The sequence below is a fragment of the Megalobrama amblycephala genome, linkage group LG3 (genome assembly GCF_018812025.1).
Source record: "Megalobrama amblycephala isolate DHTTF-2021 linkage group LG3, ASM1881202v1, whole genome shotgun sequence".
NCBI classification, from domain to species: domain Eukaryota; kingdom Metazoa; phylum Chordata; class Actinopteri; order Cypriniformes; family Xenocyprididae; genus Megalobrama; species Megalobrama amblycephala.
Genome location: NC_063046.1, coordinates 53,665,206 through 53,681,487, shown reverse-complemented (window position 1 = coordinate 53,681,487; position 16,282 = coordinate 53,665,206). Strand labels below are relative to the sequence as shown.

The 16,282-nt window shown below is 38.3% G+C and overlaps 1 long non-coding RNA gene across 1 annotated transcript in view; it reads right to left on the bottom strand.

The window, feature by feature from the left end:
* LOC125265700 overlaps positions 1-16,282 on the bottom strand; it is an 87,414-nt gene that overhangs the window by 14,790 nt on the left and 56,342 nt on the right. Inside the window, exon 2 of the long non-coding RNA XR_007184335.1 lies at positions 14,402-14,515. This is a non-coding gene — a long non-coding RNA (uncharacterized LOC125265700). The remainder of the gene's footprint in view (positions 1-14,401; positions 14,516-16,282) is intronic.

Sequence of the window (16,282 nt, the reverse complement as noted above, 5' to 3'; positions counted from 1 at the left end):
AAAAGGCTTTCCTTTGCATTTTCGCATACAGACGACAGCCTTACCAAAGGGATTCCCGTTCCACGAAAACTACTAAAAACACTGTATTATGCATGTCAGGCCAGTAGGTGGCGATGTCACTTTGTAAAGAAACACTACGGCCCTTATTTTAACTATCTAAGCGCATGGTCTGAAACGCATGCCGCAGGTGCACTTAGGGCGTGTCCGAATTCACTTTTGCGAGTTTAACAATGGAAAAAAATGGTCGCCAGGCGCATGGTACAAAGAGTTGTACCTATTCTCTTAATGAGTCATGGATGCGTTTTGGTTGTAACTTGCAATAAACCAATCAGAGTGTCATCTCCCATTCCCTTTAAAAGCCAGTTGCGCTTGCACCATGACTGATTGCTATTTACATGGCAGCCTGACAAGTCAGTTTAAATACATGTGTGTATTGCCAAGATTGGTCAAATAATTAGTAATGACATGAGGCATTTTTATCTTTATGTACACAATAATAATCTTTTACATTGAAATCCTTTTATTTTTAATATTTGGCATGTTTATGTGCTGCTGCGCATCCCTGTGTATGTAATAAGCAGAGTGTGCACGTGTTGTGCAGCCGCCTATAGGCGCATATTATTAACACGCCCTTTAAATATCACAAAAAAATAATGCGCCAATGACTTTAGACCAGGTTTGTGTTGGTCAATGGCACAGTTGTTTTCAGTTGCCTCAAAATAGCAACACGCCAACAATGCACCTGAACACACCTCGTTTTCAGACCAGCATGCCTATGGACGAACAGATAGGCACAAGTGCATTTGCTATTTAAACAACGTGGGTGCTAGACATTGATAATTGTGTTGAGCTGAAACTAGCAAATACACTTGCGTCATGCCTGGCGCCGTATTGTGGGCCTATAGACTGAACATGTAATACGTATGCACATGACGTCACCATTTTCACAAATTTGCATTTACTGTAGTTTACACGGAGATGATAATGGTATCATTTTCAAAAACATGCAGTTTGCATTTTCAGACCCCCAAAATGCTGTTGTCATGTAAATGAATGGCCAAAACTCAAGTTTTCCTTTTTTAGTTGAAAATTGTGTCGTGTAAACGGCCCCATAGATTCAACTGGACTGACCAAATGTACACATGTGAATGGACAATTTTTTGCCACTACATTCAACAAAAACACTAATTTACATGTCTTTTTAATGTATGTATATATTAAAAATAATTTTGATTTTTGTCTGTCCCGGTATCATAAAAAGCCTTATTATCCTTAGAAAGAATGAGAATGTTTAAAAAAAATGTTTGACTGCTTTTGCATAAAAGTAAAAAAAAAAAAAAAAATAGTGAAGCAAGTGGTTGCCAGAATTTTACCATAAAATTGGTAGCAGCATTATGAGTTTTACAGATTGTACTAAAATTTACAGTAAAAAACAAACAAACAAAAAAAAAAAACATTAAATTAATTGTGTTCATATAACAAATTACTAAAATGTGTAATGTTGCTGTTTGAGCCCAAACAACATCTGCAAAGTTACAACGCTCAAAGTTCAATGCAAAGGGAGATATTTTCTTTTACAGAAACCACTTTTTAAGGACTACAACAAACAGCTGGTAGGGACTACAACAAGCTTTTTCCCTGGGACCATGCAACAAAGGGGGGTGAGGTCATGTTGGGCTGCTTTAGAGAAAAGGAAGAGTTGTTGTAGTAGAGTGTTGTTACCATGCCGTCATTTTACGCCGGACTGCTTCACAAACAAGCGTCAATTCTACTCTGGATTTGCACAAAAGATTAACATGACGGCACATGCTAGTCGATGAATTGAATCAACTCCACAGCAACTACATACACTTATCCACTAACCGTTCAAAAACGTCCAGTTTCATTCTAAAAGTTGTAACTTCTTCCTGAGTCTCTCCATCAGTGTCCATTGTTGTTGAACAACCTAAGCACGAGCTGTTAAAGCTCCGCCCTCTTTTGGCAAAGTGGTCAGGAGCAGCAGCTCATTTGCATTTAAAGGGACACACACAAAAACGGCGTGTTTTTGCTCACACCCAAATAGGGGGCAAATATGACAAGCTATAATAAATGATCTGTGGGGTATTTTGAGCTGAAACTTCACAGGCACAATCTGGGGACGCCAGAGACTTATAATACATCTTGTGAAAAGGGGCATAATAGGTCCCCTTTAACAAGGCAAGATTAAATGTCTAGTGGTGTGACTCCACAAAAATGTAATGATAATTATTTAATAATTCATGATATTTAATATTTTAATATATATAAATCGCACCCCATCTATTGTAATGAGCATTCCACTTCTGATGATATGTCATACACAGATGCAACTCCATAGATTTTTCCCAGTTTTTCTCTCTTTTCTTTTTCTTCGGGAAAGAGAAATGAGAATTCACACAGTCAAAAGCAGGTTTGATAGATTCACACCCAAGGACTTCAGAGGGACTGAGAGGAGCTTTCTCATCTCCGGCTCAAGCTCTCCATGCATTTAAATCATTTCTAACCAGTTATCTGAAAGTTCATCTATCGATCACTATCATCAGAAATTACCATTCAGCTCAGAAAATATGAATTTGATAGGATCTTCTTTGCTTACGTTGGCTCTTTCTTTCCTCTCAAGATTTATCCCGAGATTGACCTGGTGCTTTCTGCGGCTGTGTTATTGAACACCTGGCAGCTGAGCCCTTTGAGTCGACTGATGCCTTTAGCAAGACCGCTCAGACTCCAGGGTTATTTCGGCAGGATTTCCTTTCAGAAAGACTCTAACAGTCCAAATACACATTATACATAAAAATGCGGCCAAATAAACTAACAAAAGTTACAGGATCGCGTGGCATCAAACGGGTCTGACGTTAAGCCAGACCTGGCCTTGAGCCATGCCTTTGTGTGCAGTACCTGGAGAGATGTTCTTCACGTCTCAGGGCACCTCTCTGCTTTTTTACAGGATTACAAGAACTTTGAAGCCCCAAAACCCACCTGGTCCAATCTCCACACAGCACTGCTCGTCCGTTCCCATTGGATGATAGCAGCTCGGGAGAGGAGCTACCCTTCCCTCTTGTGTGTGACACCAAATAACCCGCATCACATCTAGCGAATGATATACTGACACATTCAAACAAAAAATAAATGCTTTTGGTGCACAGTGGCACTTGTGAGTTGGCAACACAAGTTCTGGTTTGGGTAACTTTTAGATTTCATCCATGAAATAATAATAATAATAATAATTTATGGTAACACTTTAGATTAGGGTCCAATTCTCATTATTAACAAGTTGCTTATTAGCATGAATATTACTATAGGCTATTGCCTGCTTATCAGTACTTACAAAGTACATATTAATGCATATTAAAGCACATCCTAACTTAATCCTACCCAATACTTAATCTTAACAACTATCTTACTAACTATTAATAAGCAGTAATTAGGAGTTTATTGAGGCAAAAGTCGTAGTTAATAGTTAATAGTGAGAATTGGACTAATCTAAAGTGTGACCAAATTTATACACTAGCGGTCAAAATTTGGAATAATGAAGATTTATTAAAGTACCCCAATTATGCCTTTTTTTTACGGTTCCTAATATTGTTTTGGGAGTCTCCTACAACAGGTTTACATGCATGCAAGGTCAAAAAACACTTTTGTTTTCTCATAATATATATTTAATTCAACTTCAGTTCTCAATGATTCATAAACATTCGTTAGAAGCAGTTTGAAGAATCAGTCTCTCTAAACCCCTCCTTTCCGTGAGCCTACACTGCTCTGATTGGTCAGATGGCCCAATTCTTTGTAATTGGTCTACTGCGCGCACTGCGTGGTCATTGCTATAACTGAATGACAGCTATCAATTCCTAAGACATTGTATACAATGTATGGACAGGAAAGATGGCATCGATTTTACCGTATCAATTCCGATGTCCGTCGATGAAACGTCTGAAGTAGTTGATCAACCAGAAGCTGATTCGCAGTCACGACTGGAGTATGACGTCTATGGTAAGTGTCACCTTAGTTTGCGTTATTTATAAGACGTGATGGCAGCTGGGCCTACGCTATGCATTTGCTTATATTTTGAAAAGAAAGTTGAACACAGCTATGTTGTAAACTCCCACGTAAACAAAAGTTGTGCTCCATCCTTGATCATTACTCCAAGTAATAAGACAGACAAGTTGCATTAATCAACACATTTTTAGACTATATTGGAGTTAGCCGGTTAGCAGGAGACATACAGACTAGGCTGTATGTTACACAACATAACATACAAAACCACAAATTTTGAATGATCGCTAGAAAGTAAAAACATCAATTATTCATCAGGTTGAGATTCAGAGGAGCAAGCTGGTCCAAATAAACTGGGCATTGATCCATATTTTAAGACCAAGCATTTTGTGAATCCTGCGTTAAACTCCCCGAGGTTTGAGAAGCAGTCGTCAGGAAAAAAAATAACAGGAACACAACAAAAGATTTACTGCTGTGGTATTGTTGAAAAAAACTATTTTCCCTGGCATCTGCACGTGCAATAAGTGGGCGGGCAATATGCTAATGTTTCGTCTTGACGTCACAACGAAACTGCTTGGGATTCGTTTTACAAACGACTCGTTTAATTGATTCAGAGTTAGCTCTTACTTTTGAGAGACAATAACTTTATATATGGTGCACTTTCAGAATTTAAAACTTTGCAGGATGTTTTCCATCACTTAGAGCTATGTTACACACTACATGAAAGGTGATTTTCAAAAATCCATAATAGGGGCAACTGTTTTTGAAAGAAATCTCTTATGCACATCAAGGCTGCATTTATTTGATCAAAAATACTGTAAAAACAGTACTATTGTGAAAAATTATTACAATTTAAAAGTAGTGTTTTCTATTTGAATATATACCATTCAAAAGTTTGGGGTCAGTAAGATTTTTTTTTTTTAAAGAAATTAATAATTTTCTTCAGTAAAGGACCCATTAAATTGATCAAAAGTGACATTAAATAGATTTATAATGTTGCAAAAAAATCTGTTTCAAATAAATGCTGTACTTTCTGTTCACCAAAGAATGCATCATGGTAAGAATGTATCACTCCAGACTCTGCAAACAATGCTTTCACTCCAAACTCTGCAAAAACATGTTTTCAACCTTGATAATAATAAGAATCATGATTAAAATTTCAGCACCAATAATAACTGATAATAATTGAGCACCACACCAGAACAAATCAGCATATTAGAATGATTTCTGAAGGATCATGTGACACTGAAGAATGAAGATTCTGCTGCTGAAAATTCAGCTTTGCATCACAGGAAAACAAATTAAATATATTAAAATAGAAAACAGTTGTTTTAAATTGTTATATTTCACAATATTACTGTTTTCACAGTTTTTCTGATAAACTAAACAGCATTGGTGAGCTTAAAGACTTCTTTCAAAAACATAAAAAAAAGAATTATTCCAAACTTTTGACAAGTGTGTGTATAAGCATATAGTGTATCTGGGCAAAAAAGAGAAATAGAAGCACTTTTATTAGTGGTCTCAGACATTCAGACCCCACTAAAGGTCTATTTGATGTTATTTCTGTGTAAAGTTTTAAAAACGTTGGAGAAGAGGGAAACAATATTAATGCCGTTTGTGTTCTCTAAGGTCAGGAATCCAAAAGCCATCCCTGATTTCATGGGTCCATATACACCGACATATAGCATCCATCTTTACCACTCTGGCGACTGTTGACTCTTTTTCAAAAAGAAAAAATAAATCAGAAATAGAAAGCGGCAGCATGCGAATGACCAAAGCCAGCGCCGAGCCAAATGTCAGCAGAGCTACACAGAGTCTCCAGCAGCCCAGAAAGAGCAAACACATGAGTGGGCAGGACCCTGCATGAGAGGGCAGCAATTCTACCTTCAAGGTGGGATGAATAATGAATGGACTTGCGATAGACACAGAGAGAGACCATCAATATTTCACATCTCTATTCCTCTAATTTCACTCTCGCTCTCCCAGACTACTGCTTACTGTCCCAACACAAATCCCAAACTGTTGCTGCTGAGATATAACCGCAATGTGTGTGTACAAAAAACACCAGATATAAGAGCAACGTGTACACAAACCACCAGCATGGGACACGTCATGATACCGGCACGGATTTCTGCTGGAATAACATATCAGACATTCTTGGTGTTATTCTATTTTGTATACATACGGCATGAGTAGTGGTTCAGTAAGGAAAAACTTCAAAAAGAATGAAATCCCTCTTCGAAAAAAAAGTGTTTAACTGTCTTGAATGTGCGCTTGTAGTAAACTTCAAATCTTAAAAGTATATTTTTTAAACAACTGTACTTGCAGATAATATAATATTAATGAAATAAAAGGCCAAGTTTTACTTCAAAGTATATTTTAAACCATTATGTTTCAATAAACTTTGTCATGCTTTATAGAAATACACTTATTTTGATGTGTTAAATAACATACTAATTAACATATGTAAAGTACTTGATTATAATTTTAACTCTAGTATGTAACATTTAAAGTTAATATATTTTAAACGTTCTAAATTTGCAAGCATAACAAATGTGTAAATATATTTAAATACATGATAGACAAGTTTCAATAGAAATGACATTAAAGTATATTTTAGTTTACCACAAATGATTGTCAGTACATTCACCAGTACACTTTAACCATATTTCAAAGGACAACAGAAGTAATTATGAAATTACACATAAAGATGTACAAACTTAAAGTACAAATGGGTAAAAAAGCACTCTAAAGTTTCAGCTTAATTGCATTTAATATAAATTTAAACTATAATACATTTTCATTTAATTGCAATTGTCTGAAAACATTACATTTAGTTCACACTTAAAGGTGCAATATGTAAGATTTTCTGCAGTAAAATATCCAAAAACCACTAGGCCAGTGTTATACATTTTGTTCACTTGAGTACTTACAATATCCCAAATGTTTCTAACCATTTGAAAATCGTGAGAAAATTGCAATTTTAACCAAGGCTCCGGGACGTGTGAGGAGTCGCCTGTCAGTTGCGTCATACCCGCGTTACCCTCGGTTTCTGCTTTTATTTTGTAGAAACCATGGAAACACCAAAGACGCTTTAAAATATTACACATTTTAATAGACAAGGGAACAACTGTTTTGATATATTTATAGACAGAAAACGAATTGTTGTTATATAGCTCAACATGTTTAGTTCTTATTGTTTAAATCAATTTTCTTGATTTTTTTTTCGAGTACCATGCTTCACCATGCCTCAGAGAAAAACACTATTTTGTCAAGTAGCTAACATAGCATAATCAGATGCAGCTTTATTTTTATTAACAGTAATACATAATTTTCTCCATCATACAATATGTTTTAAAATTAATTGCATGCCATTTATCAAGCACAAGCCATCCAATATTTAATATGATATTCTAAAATCAATCTATCTTACTGCAGTGTGTAACAGTGTCTCACAGCAGCCGCCGAACAAATGCACAAGAGTAACGTTATAACAATTTCAACACTTCTCAAATGTATCTAATAATAAACAGCTGCGTTACCGCAAACTCATGACTGGAAAATCGGAAGCAGCGCCGGCGACTTTGGCATAATAAAAGCTCCGCTGCTCGTGTGTTGCGCAATCGCTCCAGTAACGTTAATAATCTAATCCATGAACATGATTTGTTCCCGAGTCCTATCCCTATTCTTTTGCACCGTCCGTTGAGTTGGAGACCACATGTCCCAAGATTCCGCTCTAAACTTGGTGTCATCAAGCTACGCCTTTGTTTTGAATAGGCTTGTAGCAACCTCTAGCGGCCAAAATTATTACATAGTGTACCTTTAAATATACTCTTAAAGGTCCCATTTTTCATGGTTTTTTGAAGCTTTGATTGTGTTTATAGTATGCAATATAACATGTGTTCATGTTTCGCGTGTAAAAAAACACAGTATTTTTCACATAATTTACTTATCTGTATACCGCTGTTTCCACTGTCATAAAAACGGGCTGATGACTTCCTTATTCTATGAAGTCCCTCCTTCAGAAATACGAAACGAGTTCTGATTGTGCCAGCGGTTCCTGTGTTGTGATTCGACAGCAGCTTAGCGCACCCAGAGCCATAGAGAGCGCACCTTGCCACGCCTCTTACCATAAAGTGTGCTGCACATAGTTTTACATGTGGATTATTGTGGTGTTGTGCCGAATGAACACAAAAAGACAATAATTCCCGAGAGACTGAACTCTTTAATCTCCACAAGCAGCGACAGAAAATGTACAACGTTAGCACTCACTCAGAAGAGTACCTCATACGGAAAACAGCCATATACATAAACATAGTCCCCTCTTGTGGCCATTATGTGCACTGCAGTCCAACATTAACTATTGCAGTAAGGATACCACAACTATAATTTTCGGGAACCGAGTTAAACATAAATTGTAACCATTGATCTCTAAGTACAGCGTCCCTGGGAAGGCCAAACAAAGGTGATTGGACTGCGGGATGAAAATAACACAGTTTCGACGACATGGCGACAAACACACTCTACAAACGCAACTCTTGCTCTTCTCCGTGGGAGCGCAACAAGACCACGCCCCCTTTTTTGTGTATTCCTGTGGGAGGAGGTTAATCAAAAAACTGTTTTAGTGACGTCATTAAAGAAGGAAGTAGAGGGATGTAGTCCAAACTGGCCGTTCGATGTAGGCGACTTCTGTTTAAAATATCTCGCTTGGCATTGAACTTTGAGCTTTAAAATTTTACAGATTTTAATTATACTCTAACAACAACATTACACACTAACTAAAGTTTGAAACATGGGATCATGAAGAACAGGACCTTTAAGTACATAATAAGTACTCTTTTTAAAAGTATGCTGAAGTATACTTATTTTTCACAAAAGTTTTTAATATCTCAACTATTTCTCAAAAAAACAGAGTTTAAAGTATCTTATTATTCATAATTTCTCCTGAAGTCTCGTGTTCCTCCTCCAGACTTTCAGAAGAAATTACAACATAAATTGTGGTCAGATTTCCCTGTTCAGAGATTTCAATATGACTTCCTACATATAATCAAAATTATTCTATGATCTAGTGAAGCTAGGTACAATATGGTTCAATTTGTTAACATTAGTTCATGCATTTAATATTAAACTATTGAACTAATGAACAATACTGTAATGTCTGAAGAACAACAGACAAGGAAGGTTTCGTTCTAAACTTTTAATCGGAACGCAGATCAACTGCAACACAAGCGCATCAGACTCATTAACTGTCTAACTGCCACTCTTCCAGGCTTATTAACTTCCTGCATTAACCCTAGAACTGCAGGTGCAAAAATAAAACAGCAATTTCAAAACAATTATAAAGATTCTGTGCGCTACACTACCCTCCCCTCCCCTCCCCTTAAGAGACAACTGTTCTAGTGTCCATAAAAGAACTCAGTAGTGCGCAGTAACTTCCAGTTGCAACAACTTTAGTCCTTCATCACTTATATACAAGCAGCGTCACAGACGTAGTCTTGTAAGGATCTTGGCTGTCTCCATTGTCTCTGAGGTCGTCCTTCCCCCACCGTAGCAGGTGGGCTAGCCAGGGAATATGCTGCGTATGGCATTGGGCTTGCCTGCGGTGTCTCCTCCTCTGGATTCTCTTCCGAACGCTCCATGACCATGGGCTGATACGGAGCAAGTCGATGGAGCACCACCATTCGCCGTCGTCGCCCTCTTGGCCAGCACTTCACATGGGCCATGCCAGTGACTGTAAAGCTTCGGAAAGTAGCCCTTTTTCTTTTTTGGGGAGTAAGCCCAAACCCTGTCTCCAGAAGCAAAGTCTCTCTTATTACTGTGGAAATCGTAAGCCACACTTCTGTCTGGCTGATGCAGCTCCCTGCCGGTCCCGGGCTCCCTCGTGCACTACGTGGAGTCTGTTCCGAAGCTTTTGCAGATACTCCAACCCTGGCCCCCTGGGGATCTCTGGATCAGGTGGGGAGCCGAAGACCAATTCCACTGGCATTTGTAGTTCCCAGCCAGACATGAGTGTAGCTGGCGTGCAACCTGTAGATTCTTGAACTGCTGTTCGGAAGGCCCAAAGACTTCTGGTCTGAAAGCCATTATTTCCTGCCGTTCAGGCCGCTGCCCTGCTACCAGCCACTCAGGTTGAGGTTCCAGAGGATCACAGGCCCCATCCCCTCCATCCACCTGCTGCATCATAGCTTCATCTGTGGCCTTTTCTCATTCTTCCTGCTTCCAACAATTCCGGCAGTTGATCACGTCACAGGGGCGGTGGGACAGGGCATCCGGTTTCCATGCTGCCGGCCGGCCCGGTGCTGCACTACCTTCTTCAGGGCCTGGATAAAGTATGCAACAACATGTTCTCCATCGTCATCTTCCTTGGATAACACTACGCCAACACCAACATTATTGGCATCAGTGTCGATGATGAATGGCCGGCCTGGATCAGGGTATGCCAACACTGGAGCCTTGGTCAGTACTTCACGCAAGTGGTTGAAGTGGCCTCACACACCTCATCCCAGATGAAGGGTCGGCCCTTTTCTGTTAGCTGGTGCAACAGGCTAGCGATGATGGAGAAGTTCTTGGACGAAGCGTCGGTAGTATGATGCCAAGCCCAGGAAGCTCCGTAGCTCTGCGATGTTCTTTGGGATAGGCCGCTCCTTCACTGCTGCTACTTTTGCTACTCTGGTGCATGCACTAACGGGTCGTCCAGATACACCATGCAACAGCGACGAGAGACACCTGCCAGGACCTGCTCCATCAACCTGGAGAAGATGGCTGGAGCATTACAGAGACCAAATGGCATTACCCAGAACTGCCATAGCCGTTATTGTTCATAGTTCATGAAACCTAATGCATTAACTAATGTTTACAAAATGAACCTTATTGTAAAGTGTAACTTTAATTTTATACCACTACCCTGATATTTTCAACATGGTCAACAATTTTCTTATATTTCTTTATTTTTCTCTGGCCAATTTTTTGAAGGAAAAAAAAAAAAAAACCTCAGGCAAATTTGTTCATGAAATTTAAATATAATCAAGAAGTTGATTTAGTCTCCCAAGCTTTGAAAGAACAACCTTGGGTTGGGCAAAAATAAAGCAAGCACTTGGAAGGGAGTTTGGAAAGATGTCAAATTAGAAGTCACATCATTTATTTGAAGGTATTACTCTTCCCAGCAGAGGCAAAACACTCAGCTTGCATTTAGGAGCCTGTCAGTATCAGCATAATCGAATGTAAATGAATGCGTGCAATCAAGCTAAATTGGATGCACTCAAACTTAATTTCTTCACTTTCTCCCCCATGAACTCATGTCCTCGCTAATGACCGCATTAGATATTCTTATGCTGTGCTTTGTGTGTAAATCCAATTGTCATCCCCATTTCATATAGTGTCACTGTCCTGATTATCCTGCAGACCCCGAGACAACAATGGGAAGCGCCATGCTCACTGAACCTGCCACCATCACGCACACACACTCGTCTGATCTCATCACACTACAGCCCATCTGAACAGGGGTGGCGGCCACCTCAATTCTACTGATGCTAAAGCCCTTTTCGCTTAGACTGAACTACTGAAGTCACTGTAAGAGAGGAGAACAAAGGTGGGAAGAGAAAGGGTAGTTGAGGCAGAAAAATGTAAACTGACATGCTAAAAACATAAGGGTCAAAATCTGAAATTTCAAAAAGCCAACAAGCTGCTCAGCAGAATTCCCCAGACATTCATTAACCACTAATCATGCTGTTACACACTGCCACAACGCTCTGAAGGTTAACAAATCAATATTCCTCATGCTTGCCATTCATTATAGGGGTAGGAATGACTTTTATGGTGCTTTTTTTGGCAATGAGTATCTTTCTTCATTGACGGGACATTCAAAAGTAGCATGACTACTGTTGTTCGAAAATGTTATTTTGATGGAATAACATTTTGGAAAGCAAGATATAAATCACAAATATATATATATATATGCTGATTTGGTGCATATATATATATATATATATATATATATATATATATATATATATATATATATATATATATATATATATATATATATATATATATATATTTGTGATTTTTATATATATATATTTGTGATTTTATATATATATATATATATATATATATATATATATATATATATATATATATATATATATATATATATATATATATATATATATATATGCACCAAATCAGCATATTAGAATGAATTAGCACTCATAAAGAATGCTGTAATAATTTAACTTTCACTAAAAATATTGACGGACCCTTTCCAAATACGGCATATTATTTATATAAAATAATATTTATTGAAACAACAATATTTAAGTTAACAACAATAGCCATTATGAACAGACAAACACAAGCAAATGATAAACACAAGCAAATATTAATAAAAAACACAAGCAAACAATTGAGTTAAAGCGTACAAAAGTAGCACTCTAGTACAGGATTTACGTTAAAAATATAACTATAAAGTTATGAAACTTAATTTTCCCCTTAACCCAAATTGTTTTGTTCTGGATCAAGTAATAGATTGATAAGACCAAAGATTGCCCGCTTCATATACCTTAAATTGAATCTCATGTTTTAACCACTATCTACATAAGAGTTATCGGCAAATCCCCGAAGGACTGGCCAAGATGAAGCTGAATGGCCGCTGATGGACGGCTTGGAGCTCGCATCTGCGAAAGCGTCAAAACAACAATTGTAAAATTGGCACATATATGAGTCACATATTTGAGGTCTAAATCACTACATTCTCACCTAAAAAACTCTTAAAACTACATTTCGTGACATAAAAGTAGTATTTATTAAAAAATATGATGGATTTGCTTCGACCACCATGACAGTTGGCCGCAAGTGGAGTGACAAAAATGGTGAAACGGTTCCAGTCCTGATACTGGGGAAATATTGCACGGCTCTCAGCCAATCAGATTTGAGAACCAGAGAGAACCTGTTGTATAAATACATACCTACACACACACATACAGTTCAGTTCAGTTCAGCTGATTGGTTCTCTTAAAGTCAACCACTTTGTCCACTCAATCCGGCTCAACTCAGTGCAGTCTGCCATGGGAATTTTCTAACCCTCCACCTTCCCCAGCACCACCTGCCTAGATCTGCTAGGGGGTTCTCCTTACTATAAGCATTTTTACTAGTGGCTTTTTTTCCCCCCTTTTTGAAGGCTTATAAAAATATGAAATGGGCTGCAAAACCAGGCTGTAGAGATGAGTGCCAAGGAACAAAGATGACAAATTTCTGCTATAGACGTGAATGAGAATCCTTTTTGCCAGATATTATTAGATTTCTAAAACATGGTCACGTATAATATCCTCTTCACATAAGATTAGCATCCAGATTCTGCTGTTGTAACAACTGTCTTATCAGTTTTATTTTCTGCGGTTAAGTAAATACTTCCTCCTCTCCTTGTTCCGCAATACTCCTTTTTCCCCACCTCAACCCTTCTGCATTTAATAACCCCGTGGAGTGGAATCAGCCACCCGGCAGAGGAAACGCTGATGCTGTGCCCAGGCCACACACCAAGCACGGCACAGCACAGCGCAGAAAGAGAGAAACATGGCTCGTCCGATCAAATTATGCCACAAGCTGATGATGCTAATTAGTCAGGGCAAATTTGTATTAGTGGATTATGTAATCGGCTGGAAGCAGAGCGGAGCAGAGCAGCGAGACGGGTGGGGGGGTAACTGAGTAAGTGAGCGTGGCACCAGCTATAGTCACAGCTTTACTGGAACACTGGCCTGCCACTTCATGCCAATGTGGGCATGAGCAATCAAGCAGAGAAGCTAGCAATCCCAATTAAACAAGAGTGGGTAATTTCGTCAGAGGAGGGGCTGGTGGCATGAGGGACCCTGTTACATGTCCTCAGGCAGCCTTGAGTCTCTGCCCATTTTGATACTTATTAAATGACGAGCCTGTACTCTCTAATGTACTCAGACAGATAGTACAACACACACTCATAATAGAAGGGATGATCAAATAGGGTTAATGGAGATTGAAGAGGGTGGTGGAGAAATTGAGGGCATAAGGGAAGGGAGTATGACTACAGTTGAAAAAGTTGTTCACCTGTTTCACAGAAGAATTTTAACGCTAGAAACATAAAAGGAGTTCATTTAAAAGCAATAACAAAGGGTTTTATATTGACGCAGTGCTATTAAAGTAAAGATAGCACAGCTAACAAGTGCTAGTACTGAAAAACAATATTTATAAAGGTGTGAACTAACCTAATTCAAACCCCTACAAAGTTATATTTTAAAAGTAAAGAAAGCAACCTCCTGTCTCAAATTTTCCTTCATTATTTCTCAAAATCTAAACCAAAGCATGGAAATATTAACAGGAATACTTCAGCTAAAAATTGAAAATGATGTCCTTATTTCCATACCTTCATGTTGTTCCAAACCCAATTTTCTTTCTTCTCTAGACTGCAAGCAGAGATGTACAGGATGTTCACGCTGCTCTTTTCCACACAATGAAAGTGATCAGGGGCTGTCAAGCTCTACGAAAAGGACAATAAAGAATCATAAATGTGATCCATTTAAGACCCCATGTACTATATTCCAAGTCTTCTGAAGCGGTTTTTCACAGAAAACTTCTTGTCATCACTGACATTAAAACCTGCTGTGATAGCAATATTGACATATATGAATGAGATTTAAGATTTTCAACAAATAGTAAGTCAAATTCCAGTAAGTTTCCTGTTATATGCCTTCAAAAGATTTGGAACATAGTGCCCGAGTCATATGGACTGCTTTAGTGATGGTACAATGGCAATTTTTTGTCATTTTTTAAGTTGGACAACCCATGCAAGTCAAGTTTCACATGCGCTAAGTGCACACATTTGGATTCATGCTGAATGAGAACGGTACGTGAGCCCAAGTTGATTTGTAAAGCACATTTCCCACATGCCAGTAATTTCAGTTTCACTTGAAATAAATTTGTTTAGGCTTGGCGTTTATAATAAATGTTTATAATGAATGCCACTATCATTTGTTTGTTTTAGGGGCCATTTACACAACACCGTTTTCAACTAAAAACGTAAAACGTATGCGTTTTGGCCTTTCATTTACATGACAACAGCATTTTGGGGACCTGAAAACTTAAAGGTCCTGTTCTTCGTGATCCCATGTTTCAAACTTTAGTTAGTGTGTAATGTTGTTGTTAGAGTATAAATAAAATCTGTACAATTTTAAAGCTCAAAGTTCAATGCCAAGCGAGATATTTTATTTAACAGAAGTCGCCTACATCGAACGGCCAGTTTGGACTACATCCCTCTACTTCCTTCTTTAATGACGTCACTAAAACAGTTTTTTGACTAACCTCCGCCCACAGGAATACACAAGAGTTGCGTTTGTAGAGTGTGTTTGTCGCCATGTCGTCGAAACGCTGTTATTTTCATCCCGCAGTCCAATCACCGGGTCTGATTCCGGCTCAAATTGATAGGGTAAAATTAAAGACATGTTTACAATAACACTGAGCGCGTGCATCTCCACGTTATGGTAAGAGGCGTGACCTTTCCGGGCACGGTGCGCTCAGAGCTGTCGAATCACAACGCAGGAACCGCTGGCACAATCAGAACAAGGAAGTCATCAGCCCGTTTTTATGACAGTGGAAACAGCGGTATACAGATAAGTAAATTATGTGGAAAATACTGTTTTTTTTACACGCGAAACATGAACACATGTTATATTGCACACTATAAACACAATCAAAGCTTCAAAAAAACACGAAAAACGGGACCTTTAAACTTATGAAGTGCAAATTTTTGAAAATTATCTTCCATTATCTTCTCCGTGTAAACTACAAAACACAAATCTGTGAAAACGGTGATGGCATGCACATGCATATTACATGTTCAGTCTATAGGCATGCCCGTTTGCAAAAATGCAAAAAAATGAAAGCGTGTCCTCTTTCTTTACAACGTTACATCGCCAACTACTGGCCTGGCAGCATAACAGCCTGACAGCATTTTTAGTTGTTTCCACGGATTCATGTGAATGGGAATTGTTTTGACAATGTTGTCATCTGTACAAAGAAAAAAAAATTCAGCTGTCGTGTAAACGTACCCTTAAAAGGCACAATATGTAAGATTTTTGGATTAAAATATTCTAAAAACCACTAGAACAGTGTTATATATTTTGGTGACTTGTGTACTTACATTATTCCAAATGTTTCCAAGGATGTTTAAATCAAGAGAAATAAGCAATTTTAACCATGAAGCGGATTGTGTCCGTGCATCGCCTATCAATGACATTATACCCAGCGT